The sequence below is a fragment of the Schistocerca nitens genome, chromosome 3 (assembly GCF_023898315.1).
Source record: "Schistocerca nitens isolate TAMUIC-IGC-003100 chromosome 3, iqSchNite1.1, whole genome shotgun sequence".
Lineage (NCBI taxonomy): Eukaryota > Metazoa > Arthropoda > Insecta > Orthoptera > Acrididae > Schistocerca > Schistocerca nitens.
The window spans coordinates 440846485-440865736 of NC_064616.1; positions in this window are offsets into that span (position 1 = coordinate 440846485).

Consider the following 19252-nt stretch of genomic DNA (forward strand, 5'->3'; position numbering starts at 1 on the left):
AAAGGAAGCGGTGATCTTAGGTACATTGGGTTATGCACATGTTCCAGTGGAGCATCTATTACCAGAATACAAGAAGGGGATTCACAATGAGGGCAAAGAATGGGAAACCTCGGAGGTAATTGGAGGAAAACACTAGACACGTACGACGCCAGCACATTCAGCCTATCCATAATGGAGAACGTATGTTAAATGAAATACTACGTATTACAGCTGTGATCAGTCACGTATGAAATATTTCTTTATGGACTAGTTTTCGAACCTCTTCAGGCTTACCTTTAGACGAGGCATGAAAAACGTTATATATTCGTGTTTAAAGCTTGATTCTGGGTAGTGCAGTTTTCTTCATGAGGCGATATGAGTTTTATTGGTGTTAACAGCCACCTGGCATTTCCTTTTTCACTGCGTATTAGCCACAGAAATAAACATCATTTATAAACGTTCCCCATTTATTACCATTAATTTGCAAACCGTGAATGTCACCAGCTGGCCAGCAATCTGCATGTGCTATAAATGGCAAACGTGAATATATAAGCTTCTGCTAGCCTGAGCTGCCGACGAACCTGAGAAATCTCGAAAAAAAATTCATGAGAATGAATAAATATATCATAAGTTACTGGTCCTAGCATCCCGTGTTAATATTTTATATAACGTCAGAAATATCAGACAGGTCTTGGCATTGTGGATTCCCGGGTCCACTGCAACTCACCGTTTCCACAGCGAAATCGTAGTTCAAAAGCTGCTGATTTACATAGCAACTATACAGGATAAGCACAGTACCATCCACCTATCTGTGACTGCGGCGAAGTGGAAGAAAGGGCACCTGCCATAAAAGTTGCTGAGGACTGTTGTTAGTAAAGAATATCGGTTGTCAACATTTATGTGCACACTACTAGCAATGACAAACTTTGCAGTGTATAAAGAACTTCACTCCTGTCTAACAAAAGGTAAAAGATAAAAATGAACTATCTGATTCAAATCCATGAATTTTGGTAATCTGCTGCGCTAGTGTCAGTCCTAGCCGAGGGAAAGGCAAATTTTATCAGAATTCAGTGAAGGTGCGGTTGGGCGATGAAATCTGGGGCCGCTGACAGAGTGTGGTAACAGACGACAGCCTTGTTTTGAGTGGAACAACAACGAGGCAGGAAACTGCAGCGTTGCCTTAAGTTATGAGGCGGGGCATAAAGTAAGAGCCAGGAGTAGCGATTTGTAAATGGCTGACGTGTGGGATTTTATACCTGCCATAGTTTCTGTCTCTCTCTGACACTACGTCAGAAGCGAGGGAGAAACCAATATCAATATACGGACAATTTTACCTTGACAGAGTGTACCAGGGCAGTCGAGCGTCGGGACAGACCTGTGCTGGTCTACACTTGTAGGGGCCAGTCTGGCAGCAATGTTGTAAATATTTGGCATAAACTTGTACTTTATTTCTATGTACTTGTTCGGGCTATATTCAGCCTCCGGGGTCACAACACCGGGGCGGGACGGAACAGCAGCCTGGAACTTGGAGATTACATAGTCTGCCTGAAAGAGGGTAGTGACTGCGGCCAGCAGGGGGTGCAGGAGGGGCTCGGTTCCACTCCAGTGTACTGCCCACGTTCGCTTCCTACCTGGCGTACCAGGGTCCGGGCGAGGCGTACGTTGCGGGAGGCGCAGCAGCGCTGCGACAGCGCCAGAGGCGGCGTCGGCTCTTGCCATCCGGCAAGCACCACTAGCGACAAGTTGCGACACAGCGTCCAGGAGTGCGTGGGTTCGAGTCCGGTTCTGTCCTGGGAGCAGCCACGCGTGACCAGTACATCCACCTTCGTCCAATGGTCGCATAGAGCAGGCCAAACGGGGCAGAGGGTGGAGAGGACCAGGGACTGTAGCAGTCTCCGGAATCGCGGGCAGCAGTGCGGTGCAAGTCCCAATGCATCGGAGGGTGGCGACCGGGAGAGTGGCTTACTTCCATCGACGGGAGGCCTTGATGACGACAGCAGCAGCGTCGGCATACGAGGAGTCTGCTGAGCTGGCTGGACCCGCGGGACATAGGCGGGCGCCACGCTGACACTATGCTTCACCATCGAGTACTGTAAATTAGTTGAATAAAGCAATGTTACCGAATACCGCTGTATCACTCTGCACTGCCCCTCGATGCTCTTGAACATGCTAGGCCTCCGGACGAAATATGGCGACGTGGGTCCCGGCTTCAGTTCTGCCATCTGGAGTACTGGGCTTGACCCCCAACCCCGCAACACATCTCAGTGCATAGTTCAGTTTATTTTGTCTATGGTTTTATGTTATAACTAGTGACCCGCACCCGCTTCACACGGGTAGCGCTAAGTTCTTCAGCCAGATGACTTCTCTCGCGCAACGGTGATGAATGATATACACAAATGTTCCTTCTGAATTACCCTAGATATTAGTGAAACAGATTCTGATGGACCTTCGCTACTGTCGGGAGTTGCGGTGGCTGTTTAAGGCCTTTCTCGCCAGATGCTGCCTCCTCTGTAGCGCACCACTTCGTAGCTCGCATCATTGGCACGAAATATCACTCCAAACAACAACTACATATAAGGCGAAGATAAGAATACATATATTACACACAAATTATTACTATAATTATAAGTTATATGCACAAGCCTTCTGGGTGAATCATTCTATTGCACTAAACCGTATAAAAATTCTTACACTATTTCCTGAGCTTAGGCTTCAGATACACACAAAAACGTGCCTGTAGACTTTCATTTATAACATGTACAGACAAGTAGAGTCATTTGTATTAAGGGAATGGCAGTTACTTCATTTTCAAAATTCAGATGGCTCTGAGCGCTATGGGACTTAACTTCTGAGGTCATCAGTCCCCTAGAGATTAGAACTACTTAAACCTAACTAACCTAAGAACAACACACACTGAAACGTCCCCTTTGAACAATTATACAGGACTGTGCTTAAACTGACACACAATATTTTTAGCGCAACGCAATCTGACTTTCAAAAATCCCTACAAAAGAATGGCCCTGACTAACATTAACCTATACCTTTCACAAATCACTTACCTCACCAAAAGTCTTCGTTACTCGAACTACTGCAATACAGCGAGCGCCACTACTGCCAGCTAAATAAAAGATTCAAACTACTGAAGGCACTAACTACTGATAGGCATAGTTAGTAAATGAAAGATTTTGATAGAGAACAAACAATGTATTTACCTTAATAGTGTTCAAAAGTCATAATATATACAGCAGTTCATGACATCCAGTCTTACAAATTTCAAAACTCCGCCATTTCTCTCCCCACATCCACCACTGCTGGCAGCTCACCTCCAACCGCGCAACGCTCCGAGCTGTTAACAGCCAACTGCCCAACACTACAATGGCGAGTATTACAACAATGCCAACCACCCACAGACTGCACGCAGCACAGCCAGTGATTTTCATACAGAGCGCTATGTGGTGTTACCAATATAAAAACCTAAACAGCCTACTTACATAGCCCCCAGGCTCCCCACAAAAAAATTTACAAACAGTTTTGGGCGCTGGCCAATACATATTTGTTAAAATTTTTGCACAATTACGATAACAGAGAAATCAAATGCACACACTTATTGATACAATGTTGTTCAAAAGCAAAAATTTTCTCACAGTCCATAAAGACAGTCCTGATCGTTCATCACAGTAAAATAGCAGTGTTTTTCTCAAAGTCTGAGCAGTAAAAGAAAATGCACATGGAAGCAGTGGATTTCCATGCAGTCTTGAAGAAGTAGTGTTGTCCTTCTAACGGAAAGACCGTGCTGACTGTGGACATGCAGGCAGGTGATGGGCCACAACAGAGCAAACCCACAGCAAAGTCAATCGAAGTTTTGAAGAATATTGGTAGGTAGGTCATCACAGAGCAGACCCACTGCAGTCCTGGTAGAAATAGTGGTATTGGTGGGTCATCAAAGATGCAGACCCACTGTAGTCCTTGTAGAGACGGCCAGCAACCATCTGTTGCGCTGTGCAGGTGCACAATCACCATCGAAGAGTCTTGCGGACAATATAGCAAGTCCACAAACCACCACTTGTGTACTCACAAAACTTTTTGGAATGTCCTTAGAACCAGCAATGCTGTTATCCAGTCCCTTGCTGAATTATCAACACACGTGCAAACGCTAACAGTCCCTACTTCTCACATATTGTCCATATACTATGACCAACAGAAACGTGTGCAGTGAAATGTAACTTACAAGTTACTTAATTTGATGAACTGGTGCCAATTACAATTTTAAAACATAAGAATACAATAACAAAGGTGCAAAATACATCATTAAAGAACATAACAATACAGATACCATTTGTGGTAATGCAGGCTTTACAAAAGAATAGAAATAAACATGTACACCAGTGTTACAAGAATTATGACATAAGTACATACATAAAAGATCAGAATAACTTTTGAAACATCAACTTCACACATGAGCATTAAAACAAAACAGAATAAATAATGTCTAAACATCTTTACAAAGTAAATAACATATTATTTGAAAAATTCTACAACATAAATCTTATTAGCTAAACACATAAAGACACGAAAAACACAAATATACAAGAGTACACAAACACATAGCAGAATAATAGAAAAGGAAAGGATAGGGTTTGTTTTACTGCAGTATTTTGTAAACAACACTTTCTTTACTTCTTGGAGATCTCCCTTCATTCATCATTATTCCCAAAAAGTCCTATCTATACCTCCTTTCTCTATTCTATTGATATTTCTTTCAAAATAATTATTTCTCATTGTACAATACTCATTATGGCCCAAATCTTTTTCATATAACTTCTCAATGCATTCTTTCCCTATTCTCCATATTCAGTTTCTTATACAGTCTACTCCCTCTTAAGCTAACTTAAATCTACTGAGCTCAGATGTTAAACTAAGGGACGACGCAATGCAGCAGCACAAAACAATTAACACAAACAGCAATGACAAAAAAATGCAAATTGGCAAAGCTAGCAGCAATATATATATAAGTTATATATAAGTTAACAAAGCAAATGCAATATTATCACTAAAATGAGCCAATGTGCAGCAAAAACAAAAGTAAAGCAGTAGTAAAGCTGGCTTAACAGAGTAATACAAAGTGAAATTCAGTAGCACTATGCCTGGCACACAGCAACAGCAAATGCAATAACTTATATCTAAACATGACAAAGCTCAAGCAAAAAAAATAGTACACTAAAGACAACAATGCAGATAAGGGAACTGTCTACTCACATCTTAATATCTATGTCATTAAAGTGGTGCACCACAAAAACTTATTCTATGAAATAAATTACCAAATACTTGAAAAGAAAATTATGTATGCAGTTCCTGTGAAGGGAAATGTCTTTTTGTGCTCCCTCATTTTTTTTTGGAAATACCACAAAATTATTATTTACTGGATCTGTAGACAAAAAATATCTATATTAGTACATCTATAAAATTTTATTTTAACCAATGCTGCAGTGCAGCTAGAAACTAGATATTAAACAAAATGAGCAAATATGTACAAAGGAAGGCATGAAACATCATTCATTAGTCATATGGCATTTCATAAGGTAGTAAAATAACTCTCTCAACTAGAAAGACAGAAGTCATAATCAGGTGTATAGACATAAAATATTTCTCGTCATTTCATTAGGCATTTCAGTAAATATGATAAATTAAGAGCTCCACAGTGTAATCATTTGTTTTCAAGTTTGGGCGTGTCGTATTGGCGATGCTTTCTACAAAGAAATGTCAATTGTTTTTCTGTTAAATAATCAGATAGCTGTGTAATTATGTGTTGGAGAAATATGGTACCGATGTGTCAAGTTGTATAAGCAAATACCATATTAGCTAGGGCTCCTTGTGCTTGCCACACACATGGTACACAAAGTAGGCATGTACCCCCCTGAGGATTAATATATTTATACCCTCAGGTGCTACAGATTACAGCAATGGAATGAAATGTATAGCGGAAAACTTTCCTGTAGCGCTAAATTGTGCGTCTTGTTGTAACATAATCTCTGTCATTACTTAATGGTAAAAAATGTGCCAAGTGTCGTAATTATCGTCCTCCAAAAGCTAAGTTCTGCAGAAGTCAATGTACTTACCTCATGATAAACTAAAGTGAAATGCTTTGCGTATAGATATCTTACTTATTACGCTTATTGCCGTGATGAAGAAAGTACTGTGCTGTAACGTACTCTTGTGCTACGGAAAAGGCTGTCTCATTGTAGCTATACCACAAAAGTTACTACTAAAACATGTATGCCTTTCCAGAAGAATTCAGAAAAACTGTGCAGATACACCGCAAAAGCAACCATGTAAATTATGTCACACATTAGTAGCGTCGTGATATAGTCGTGCAGCTGTGAAATAAACTAACCACTGTGTCATCTGGTATCTCTCAGAAAGCACTTTAAATCCAGAATGTATTTTCAAGTAACTCAAAATGTTGCATTAAAATCTCATTAACAGTACCAGTATATGTTCTAAGTATGTAAGCCTTATAGTCGTTACGTAATCGTGCAACTAAAAGCAAGAATGTACACACACAATAACTGTGTCGTCTGTTCACAATAACAATGCATTCGTAATTTCTGTTTAAATAAGTTCTCTTGGTTCTTGACTGGATATTTAACCTCAAACATTGTTGCATATTAACAGATTCTAAGTCTGACAGAGCGTACTAGTAATGTAAAGTGAAAAGTTTTATGGCAAAGACAAAGTTAAAAAGCAGATTGTCTCTCAATAAACGGTTTTACATGTGAAATGTGGTGCAATCTTTTATCCTTTCAACTTGAACGCAATTATCATGCGGTATACGTCGGTAAGGAATACTGGAATTTTTCTCAAGGTTAGCGTATATGTTATTTTCCTCAAGCCGTGCCGGCGCACGTGGCTGCCTGCTGTGCGAGTCATTGTCTGTCTCTTCGTTGGCGCGCGTCGTTATTAGGATTAGGAGATCTAACTTCTACAAATTCACCTTGTCGAGAGTGCCTTGCTGTGTTTGAATCCCGCCAGTTCTGATAAAATTCAGGTCTGTCGTTATGATTATATCGTCTGTCGTTATGTCGATAGATTCCACAGTTTCTTTCTTGTCGGTCACGTGGTGGAGAATTTCTCCCTGAATCGTAACTGCGCGCTGAACTGTTGCGTCTGAAATTATTCTGTCTCCCTTGATAATAATAGTTCTGGTTACCATATTGTCTGTTTCTATGGTTATCTCTGTCATATTCATTACTACGGAAATGCGATCTTTCTCTGTAACTATTATCCTGCCAGCGGTTGTGATAAGGGTGGTGTCTGTTTTGGTCACGATTTGTTTTGTGAGAATAGCCTTGTCGTGTCCATTTATTATTTCTTTCATCGCGGAATTGTGACGGATGTGACCTGTAATTGTTGTGTTCCTGTTTTCGCGTTCCGCGATTGTCAGCGTCAATTTCCAATTCTTTTAACAGTCCCTGAAAAGCTTCAATGTCATCTTTGCGTCGTCCTGCCAAAATAATATGTCGTAAATGTTCAGGTAGTTTGATTAAGCAAATGCGGATGAGTTCTGAGGGGCTGTATGGGTTTGACAGGTACTGATTCTTGTGCAACATGTCTTCAAAATATTTCACAAGACTGGAAAATTCAGATTGTTCGAAATGTTTCATCATTATGATGCTATGTTTTACTCGGTCTTGTGTAGCTTGAGACCAATATGCTGAAAGGAAGGCATGATAAAATTCTCCTTTATTGTGACAATCGTGAATGACCGATCGCATTCTTTCAGCTGGTTCATTCTCTAAGTAGCCACACATAAATTCTAATCTGCTCTCTAATGACCAGTTGGGAGGAAAACAATGAGAGAATTGATGGAGCCACGCTTGTGGATGAATGTCGTTGCCAGAATTCTTAAATGTTTTGAATTTACGTGTAGTAATGAACAGCTTATAGTTAAAATCATCGTGTCGGCGAGTAGCATATCGGTCATTGTTACGTCGTGTCGGCGGTTCCATCTCAGAATTCGGTGCACCTTGTAAATTTCTTTCATAATTTCCGAAATGCCCTATGTTGTTATTTTGTGGCTTTTCCGTATTTCTAAGTTCCTCTTCCCGTGTTGGAGCGCGAGTGTCCTCTGAAATGTGTAATTTTTGTATTACTTGTGGCAACTGATCTTGTACTTCCCGGATTTCTCTTTTGTATTGCGTATTAATTTGATTCTGATTTTGTTTGAATTTCTTAATTTGTTCATACTCTTCTGTGTCAGTGATGGCTACAGGTCTTGTGTCATTCAGATCATCATCTACCTTTGCAGGTAAGTTAGTGAACTGATCCGAAAGTTCGGCTACTTTCTCCGATAGTGTACTTATTTCCTCAGTGTGTTTTTCTGAACCAAGTTTCACAGTGTCCATTTGTGTTGAAATCGTATCTACTGTGTTCTTTAAGTTTTCCTGAGTTTTTGCAAGTAGCGTAACCGAATCTATAGATGCAACTGAGTCAATTTTAGCCCACAAGGTCTCATGATTTTCATGAACAATGGTTTGCAGTTCTTTTATGGCTGCTTCGTGATTCTGTAATGCATTTTCATGCCGCGAAAAAATAGGTTGAAAATGCTCACAAATTTGTGTTTTTACGTCATTACAGACTTTTTGACATTTCGATTCAATGTTATGTAACTCAGTAGTTAAATCTTCACGTGTTTGTTCAAGTGTGGTGTCTAACTTTTGAAGCTTTTGCTGTGTTTGTCTCTTATTTTGTTCCATTGTGTCTAACTTTTGAAGCTTTTGCTGTATTTGTCTCGGACTTTGTTTCATTGTGTCAAACTGTTGCTGTGTTTGTCTCTGGTGTTGTTCCATTGTGTTTAACTTTTGAAGATTGTGTTCCATTGTGTATAACTTTTGAAGATTTTTTCCATTGTGTCTAACTTTTGAAGCTTTTGTCCCATTTGTCGCATTAATTGTAATAACAATGCACTAGTTTCTGAAACATGTTCCTCAGTGCTATTCGGCAATGCATTTGAATCGGCAATGTTCGCATTTTGAAAAGCAAAAAATGTGTCTTGACTTATTTGAGAAAACGGCGAGGACGCAAAACCTGAATCTGCAGTATTTGCAAGATTGTGTGTCCTGTCATTTCGGATTCCTGAGGCAAGCTGTTGCCGACCGATCGATCGATAATGCTTCCCTGTTCACTAATTGTTTCACTGCCTACACCATTATTTGCAGCCCGCTCTATTTCCCTATGCACAATTACCAAATTACTACTTTGAACATTAGTTAATTCATTACACGGTGGCGCTAACACACTGCTTTCGTCTTCACTGTCATTTCTCAGTTTACTTTGGAGCCTAGTATTACGTTTTTCACACGCCATTTTTGTCACGATATTTCACACGACAACACAGAAAAGCACAATTTGAAGAGCAAAATAAGAAAAAACATTAACATAGCATTGAAAATAATATCTCGTTAATTGCAACCGCAGCTGCGAAATACTTGGTGCAAATCTACATGCATGCCACAACTGTTTTACTATACAAGAATGAAAACTACAACTACAAAGGAAATGTCTCTCTATGATTACGTGCTAGCAATAAACAATAGCTACACTAATTACGCAAACTACAAGAACAAAATCGGGAGATTCCAGTGAGGTATCCTCGGCTAAGGGTCGACATATGAAACGTCCCCTTAGAAAAATTTATTAATTACTGTGCTGATAAACCTCTTACATTATTTGATTTTCAAACAGCTGAGCAGAACTGACCGCACTCAGACATTTCGCTCTTTACCTATTCTGATCAACACTAAACTGACACACAATATTTTTAGCGCAACGCAATCTGACTTTCAAAAATCCCTACAAAAGAATGGCCCTGACTAACATTAACCTATACCTTTCACAAATCACTTACCTCACCAAAATCTTCGTTACTCGAACTACTGCAATACAGTGAGCGCCACTACTGCCAGCTAAATAAAAGATTCAAACTACTGAAGGCACTAACTACTGATAGGCATAGTTGGCAAATGAAAGATTCTGATAGAGAACAAACAATGTATTTACCTTAATAGTGTTCAAAAGTCATAATATATACAGCAGTTCATGACATCCAGTCTTACAAATTTCAAAACTCCTCCATTTCTCTCCCCACATCCACCACTGCTGGCGGCTCACCTCCAACTGCGCAACGCTACGAGCTGTTAACAGCCAACTGCCCAACGCTACAATGGCGAGTATTACAACAATGCCAACCACCCACAGACTGCACGCAGCACAGCCAGTGATTTTCATACAGAGCGCTATGTGGCGTTACCAATATAAAAACCTATACAGCCTACTTACAACACATCCATGCCCGAGGCAGGATTCGAACCAGCGATCGTAGCGGTAGCGCGGTTCCAAAGTGTAGCGCCTGGCCGGCTGTCATTTTCATGTTTATATCATTTTGTTTAGTTGTATATACACTGAAGCGCCAAAGATATTGGTATAGACATGCATATTCAGATACAGAGGTAAGTAAACATGCAGAATACGGTGCTGCGGTCGGCAACGCCTGTACAAGACAACAGGTGTCTGGCGCAGTTGTTAGATGGGTTACTACTGCTACAATGGCAAGTTACCGAGATTCAAGTGAGTTTGAACGTGGTGTTATAGTCGACGCACGAGCAGTGAGACACAGCATCTCCGAGATAGCGATGAAGTTGGGATTTTCTAGTACGAGCATTTCACGAGTGTACCGTGAATATCAGGAATACGGCAAAACGTCACATCTCCGACATCGCTGCGGACAGAAAAAGATCCTGCAAGAATGGGACCAACGATGACTGAAGAGAATCATTCAGCGTGACAGGAGTGCAACCTTTCCGCAAATTGCTGCAGATTTCAATGCTGGACTGTCAACAAGTGACAGCTTACGAACCATTCAAAGAAACGTCATTGATATCAGCTTTCGGAGCCGGAGGGCCGCTCCTGTACCCTCGATGACTGCACGACACAAAGTTATGCCTCGCCTGGGCTCGTCAACGCTAACATTGCACTGTTGATGACTCGAAACACGTTGCCTTGTCGCACGAGTCTCGTTTCAAATTGTGTCAAGCGGGTGGATGTGTCCGGGTATGGAGACATGAATCCTTGGATCCTGCATGTCAGCAGGGGACTGAGCTGGTAGAGGCTCTGTGATGGTGTGGGGTATATGCAGTTGGAACGATATGGTACCACCGATAGATGAAACGTACATAACCATCCTGTCTGATTACCTGCGTCCATTCATGTCCACTGGGCATTACGACGGCCTTGGGCAATTCCAGCAGGACAATGCGACACCACACACGTCCAGAATTGCTACAGAGTGGTTAAAGAATACTCTTCTGCTTTTAAACACTTCCGATGGCAACCATTCCCCAGTCATGACTATTTTTGAGCATAACTGGAATGCCTTGCAACGTGCTGTTCAAAAGAGATCTCCACACCTTCGTACTCTTACGGATTTACGGACAGCCCTGAAGGATTCATGGTGTCTATTCCCTCCAGCACTACTTCAGACATTAGTCGAGTTCATAACACGTCGTGTTGCGGCACTTCTGCGTTCTCGCGGGGCCCTGCACGATATTCAGCAGGTGTATCAGTTTCTTTGGTTCTTCGGTGTAGCAGCTGTATGTAATACTCGTTTATTTCCCTGGATCGTTCTATGGGGTGTTCTCAATGTACAATAAAACATATGTGTATTCCAGAACGAATCCTTATTCTGCGGTGGGCTGTTTGCTGATGCGAAACTTCTTGGCAGATTAAACCTGTGTGCAAGACCGGGACTCGAACCTGGGACCTTTCTTTCTTCAAGGAAGTGCTCTACCAATTGATCTACTCAAGCACGCCCACGATCCCAGCACTTCATCTCATACGTTCCAAACTTCACGTTTCTCCTTAGAAACCTTCATTATTATTAGGATTCCTCGAAGAGAAGATACTGCGGACACATGGCGTAGCCTTAGCCTTGCAGAAGTAAAGCTGTGAAGACGATTTGTAAGTCGTGCTTGGCTAACCTACCGGTAGAACACATGTCCGTGAAAGACAAAGGCCCTGAGCTCGCGTCACAGTCTGGCATACAGTTTTAATATGCCATGAGGTTTCATATCAGTGCTCATTCCTTTGCAGATTGAGAAACTCATTCTGGAAACAGTTCGTTAGGCTGGGCTAAGCTATGCCTCCGTAATATCCTTTCTTCCAGAAGTGCCAGTCCCGCAAGATCCGTAGGAGAAGTTCTGTGAAGTTTGGGAATCAGAAGATGAGGTACCGGCAGAAGTAAAGCTGTGAGGACAGACCTTGAGTCGTGCCAGGGTTGCTCTGCTGTTGTAGCACTTCGTACGAAACGTAAAGGTCGCAGATTCTAGTCCCGATCCGGCACACAGTTCTAATCCGCCAAGAAGTTTCATATATGTACATTACCAAACGTTATCTGCAAATAAGAAAACTCTTTAAACTGGCATCGGGTGATATTAACATAAAATCGTTCAAATGGCTCTAAGCACTATGGAATTTAAAATCTGAGGTCATCAGTCCCCTAGACTTAGAACTACTTAAACCTAACTAACTTAAGGACATCACACACATCCATGCCCGAGACAGATTTCGAACCTGCGACCGTAGCAGCAGCGCGGTTCCGCACTGAAGCGCCTAGAACCGCTCGGCCACAGCGGCAGGCCATAAAATCGTATCTTTGTTCTTTGGTACTTAGGAGACATAAAACTTTCAGCAGGACATTCCAGTTTCTGGAAATATTGTACACGTAAGTTAGTTCTGCAATAAGTCAACTTGGAGCTGCAGCTAAATGGAATTTTCTCTGGTTCTAACAAGGCTTAGTATGTGTGATCGGCAATTAGCTGAGTTAGTATTCCTGATCTACAAGAAGTAAGAAGATGCGCAAAAGAAAGGCACAGCTTACTGATAGGCTCTTTTGTTATTTCGTCACGAAATTAGGTTGAACCCTGGTGCGGAACAGTGAATGAAAATCTTAAGCTTGGATTGTACTGCGAGGTCGACAATGAACAAAGCGAACTCGCGACTACTGCTGATGCAGTATAGTTTGCGGATAATCCACGTCCGTTGGACAAATGTGTATACCTTATGTCCCAACAGATTAAACGTAAGTTCCCGTGCAAGGATAGGTCGGTTTCTCCTCTTTTACCAGGAGCTATTAAATGCAATACCGCGTTGGATTGTTGTAGAGTACCTCTAATTTAATTCGAGGTGTACTTATATCACTTACCATCGACGCAAGTTACAAAGAAGACTGGTTATTCGAGTCATTTGAAGGGAAGTAACGGTTATGAAGTCGCATGGCCTTCGGCTGTTCCACAGCAGGCACCGATTCAAATTCGCTTCGCGCCTGCCGCCGTTCACCAAAGAACAGGGTCATAAATTTTCAAGCAGCCTAACTAATTGAATGCTTTGGCTGTCAGTCCCTGCCTGAGAGACGGTTTCAGTGCTTCGGGACGTGTTCTCCGGATTAGAAGGCAGGCTGTTAGACACGCCATAAGACTCTCGCATTATACGCATTGTCGCCACACTGCTCTCACGCTGCATTCTGCAGGCCGCCTCCGCTTTAACTTCGTCCCTCACAAGCAGCTCTGGCTCAGAGGAATACTAACTGGCCGAGGGACGTTTTAGACGTTGTAAATATGACTTTACGCTGTTAGAGGGTGGCTTATTTCCAGAAACCTACACGTTATTATGTACTTCTGAAAACGATAAATCATTCACGAACATCTCCGCAATAGCAATCAAGGAAAATGATGTATTCTAGACCAACCAAAATAGTTTGAGGTTCATATGTATGCGTTCTGGAGAATTTAACGACACACAGCAGCACTGGAACGTGATACCACTGACACAAGGAAAAAAAGTCATTTACAAGAGAAAAAATATCTCAGAAATACGATATTTACAATACATTTACGTGTTCGATAAGACAGTATAAAAATTGGCTTCGTTATTACGTGCATATCGATTTGATTGGTTCAGGAGGATCTTTGTCAACAAGGTTCCTTTCACGATGAGGGCTGAGCAATTGCTTAGACCTCCTTACTGTTACCAGACTGTCACTTACGCACTGTTGTGCGATGGCGCTCGATCTGGAGGTAGACGTTTCGAATCTTAGAAATGGAGAAATTTTCACCGCTAGTATTTGGTCACTAAGGATGAAGACGTGGTGGCGTGCCATTGTACCAGACTTTGCGGCAATGTCTTGCTTTAAATTCCAAACCACTCCGCAGTGTCTCATGGAATGAGAGTATTTAAGAACGTTGACGGTGGTCCGTGCATCCGTCCTGCCGGATCGCAGCCGAGACAAGTAGGGTACGTGTCGGTACCGAATTTCACCCTCTCCTCTCTTTCACAATCATAAACAACACAAATTCTACACTACACTGCACACTCTATCACTGCAGTAACCTGCACGAGACAGTTACAATTCAGGTGTTTCAGGTGTACGTTACCAAAACTGCGTCAGTTAAAACGGCTTGTACAAGTCTACGAACAGCATGAGTTCTACTCCGCACTTCCCGCTGCCTTTCCCCCACCCCCCCTTCTCCCCACCACCCGACCCCTCTCCCTCTTCTCTCTCTCTCTCTCTCTCTCTCTCTCTCTCTCTCTCTCTCTCTCACCATTTTTATTAAAGATTTACAGCACTGTATCTAACAAAGGATGTAACAAAACGATTACCACGCATGGTCATGTCACTTGCACTTATTTGACACATATTATGCCTGGACTGCTACAGTGAATATAGTAGCCAAACAGAGTATTAATTTAGTTTGCTGGTTATCGAATGTCTTGAATACAGTAGTTACTGGAACATTTTTTGAAATACAAAACTTTGAAGCTTCGGAGACATTTTGTAGCACGCAAACACATAACTAAGTGTCAACATATCGTCTCCGAAAGGATTCAAACTGTCTCTTCGAAAGGATTAACTGTGTTTACTGAAAATGTTAACCTGTCAGTAGTGAAAAGCGACTGAATTCCACTAAGCAACTCATTTTATTTCTTTTACACATAATTACAGCAATTCAATTTTAATTACGACCATTGTCGACGATACACTGGCCATCGTTGTACATTGCAATGGAAAATATGTGGTAAAATTTTTAAATCACGTTTTACAGCTCTACATTAATATGAAATGGTTTGCCAGAAAATTATGTCATGTAGAAATAAAAAAAAAACTGAAGAATAGAAAGGAGGTTAATTTTTTTGAATACAGTAATAATTTATGATCAATATGATATTTATTTTCTAATTTGAAGATTTTTCATGTTTTGTATGGACGGACGAGCAGGGAAAGCGTGCATGTAGCGAAAGATACAAGGAGAAGATTAATCTACTTTACATCGTCTTTAAGTATAATTTGCAAACTGTGTCCTAATTTTGGGTTTTTCAAGTTGTTTTCTGTGTTTCCATTATAATTTATGGCCAGTTTTACGTTAATTCTTGCTTGTTCTCTGAATAATTTTCAAAATTAAACCAAACAAAAAGATAACAGTTACTATTAACTTAATTAGCACTGACTTTTCCTCTCTGGCTCTCCACCAGCATCTTGTAGCTCTTTTCATCGAACTGTCCTTCCGTTAATGCCAAATATGCAAGATGGGTCTTTTAAATACTCTTCTAGTACTACTGCTTGTGTCTAGAATTTCCACGTTCGTTAGTCCTCAGCTCGTGGTCGTGCGGTAACGTTCTCGCTTCCCGCGCTCGGGTTCGATTCCCGGCGGGGTCAGGGACTTTCTCTGCCTCGTGATGACTGGGTGTTGTGTGATGTCCTTAGGTTAGTTAGGTTTAAGTAGTTCTAAGTTCTAGGGGACTGATGACCGTAGATGATAAGTCCCATAGTGCTCAGAGCCATTTGAACCATTTTTTTCTACGATCGTTACTTTCCTCCTTTTAACCTCCTATCTTGAGCTAAGAATACACATGTACCCAAAACAAGAAGGAACATATCTTCTTGCGTGGTCCGAATACCGTATATCAGCGTCATAAACTTGCAGTCTTTTGAAAAATTTTTATAACCTCATCCATTAATTGTTCTGTGTATCGTAATTGGTTTGCTATCTTGTCTAAAAAACATAACGCACGTGTGCGGTAAACTGTCAACAGCCATCCACCCATTAACAGATATTTTTCTCGCTGTGGCATTTGAAGGCGTTACATCAATATTTTTGCCACAACAAGGTAGCGGAAACCAATGGGGAGTTTCCTCATAAGGTAGTTAACCATAATATTGAAAGTGAGAATAACATAATTTAATAATTTGTACTGCCACCGAATATGCTGACGGTTCAGAATAGCGTTGTTATGTCCGAAGTTTCCATGCAGTTTTCCGATTGTCCATGTTGTCTGGCAATTTCGCTTTTATACACAATATTTAGAAGCATTGCCATGATTCGGTCATATGTTACGAGGGATACCCTTACGTGTCGTAGCTGCTGAGTCAGACTCGGGTCGCTTGGACGAGATAAAGATAGTTGCCGCAATAGAGACCACAATAATGAAATCGTCAGACTTACTGAATACCAGAAAAATAATAATTGAATTAATTTATTTGTTTCAGCCGAAGATATTATATCCCTCAGGCACCTATTTTACGTTAGATCACGGATGTTTTTCCGTAGATTATTTAAATAATGATAATAATTATGATTTAAAATAGTAATAACGGTGTAGTAATGGAAGTAAAAACATATTTTGAAAAAAAAAGTATTTCATGTATGTGAGGCCATGTCGTCTACGAATTCCTCCAATCCCGCATTAAGTGCCAACGTAGCTTTGTCAGATGCCTTCCTGCAGATGTTCATTCGTAACAGTTCCACACAACCTTTAGGTATTTCTCCTTGTAACAAATATTGGTTCTGAAGAGTTTCAGTACTGTTGACTATCAGTACAACTATTCTTAATTAGTTATCTGACTTCCCCATCTAATCTCAGCATTCTTCATTAGTTATCTGACTTACCCATCTACAAATATTGTATGATTGGTTTTTCATCCACGTGTCACGTCTGCATAAAGCTATACTCTACATAAATACTTTCAGAAATGACATCCTAACACTTAGCTTTATAAATGACGACTAACTGACAACCTCAGCTGCCGACAGGTGTTGTTGTTATACCTCGATGTGGACAGCTGAAAATGTGTGCCCCGACCGGGACTCGAACCCGGGGTCTCCTACTTACACGGCAGACGCTCTATCCATCTGAGCCATCGAGGACACAGATGAATAGCGCGGCTGCAGGGACTTATCCCTTGCACGCTTCCCGTGAGACTCACATTCCCAACTGTCCACAATTCTACATATGTATTGTACCTTATAGACATTTGCCCATCCACTCATTACTCGCGCACGCTTTGGCGATTCCCGTAAGAGTTTGGGCAACCTGTGCGCATTCGCACAGACGAAGGTCAATGGCTGGGTAGCCTTTGACTATATATACAAAGACAGTAACTTGTTCTCGAAAGAACAGTTACTGATGATGACCGTGCAGCTTTTCCCTGGAATAAATGATGACTAACTGACAACCTCAGCTGCCAACAGGTGTTGTTGTTATACCTCGGTGTGGACAGCTGAAAATTTTCAGCCGTTTCAGGTTAAGTCGTTCTATTATACTTCTATCCGGACGGATGTTCCTACATAACTTGCGGCTGCTAATTTTTCCTGTGTTTTACCGTGTGAGTAGGCTGTTTAGGTTTTTATGTTGGTAACGCCATGTAGCGCTCTGTATGAAAATCACTGATTGTGCTGTGTGCAGTCTGAGGCTGGTCGGCATTGTTGCAATATTCGCCATTGTAGTGTTGGGCAGTTGGTGTTAACAGCGCTTAGCGTTGTGCAGTTGGAGGTGAGCTGCCAGCAGTGGTGGATGTGGGGAGAGGTGATGGCGGAGTTTTGAGAGCGGATGATCAGGACGTGTGTCCATGAGAGACAGTAAATTTGTAAGACTGGATGTGACGAACTGCTATATATATTATGACTTTTGAACACTATTAACAGAAATACATTGTTTGTTCTCTATCAAAATCTTTCATTTGCTAACTATGCCTATCAATAGTTAGTGCCTTCAGTAGTTTGTATCTTTTATTTAACTGGCAGTATTGGCGCTCGCTGTATTGCAGTAGTTTGAGTAACGAAGATTTTTGTGAGGTAAGTGATTTGTGAAAGGTATAGGTTATTGTTAGTCAGGGCCATTCTTTTGTAGGGATTATTAAAAGTGAGATCGCGTTGCGCTAAAAGTATTGTGTGTCAGTTTAGTGTTGATCAGAATAGGTAAAGAGAGAAATGTCTGAGTACTTTCAGTTCTGCTCAGCTGTTTGAAAACCAAATAATGTAACAGGTTTATCAGCAAAGTAATTCATTAATTTTTCTAAGGGGACGTTTCAACCGTCAATAAGGTAATAGGTATTTCCGCTTATTTATGTTTGATTTATTTATAATGACGGTCAACTGATAGCGCATGCATCAAGCGTCAATAAAATTTTCTGTCGTTGAGAATTTTCTATATACAGCAACAGGAAGTCGCCTCACGTTGCTTTCGACGTTATCGACTACAAAATGCGTATACAGTCTAGCGTGAACAGAAGCGGCGCCTTACCAGTCCCTTGAAACATTGCGGAAGCTACTTTTACATCTGACGATATGGACCCATTTAGAGAGACATGTTGATTTATATCCGTTAAGAGGTCCTGTATGCAGTCATAAAGCTGGTCTGATATTAAGTAATCTTGCAACTGGTTCACTAGGCTACAGTGAGTGATTGTATCGAATAGCTTCCAGGAGTCAAGAATCACGCCGTTAATCTAGATGCTGTCATCCTCTGTTACCTTGATCTCATGGGTAAACAGAGCGAACTGAATTTCGTAACATCGTTTTTTGCAGATCCCTTATTAAGTCCCACAAAGGAAATAACCTTTCTTCACAGAGCTGGTATTAACACGAGCAAAAGACGTGTTCCCTGATTAGTTGCGAATGTTTCTCGTTACACACTCGTCTTTTTAGATTCATTTTCCATACAATTTTACTTGTTTTCTGGTGTTTTGTTTGTCAGCATAATTTCTCTCACAACCAGTTATAATGTAAATGTGTTCCCTATGAATTTTAATACTATTTTCCTTATGTGCTATGCAATGGCTGAAAACAGTAGATAATCTGTTTTATATGATAAATATCAAAAAACAAATCGAGGTGATATCTATTTCTTTCCTCACGGTCGAAGTCCACTGTTTGGCAGACTTTATACT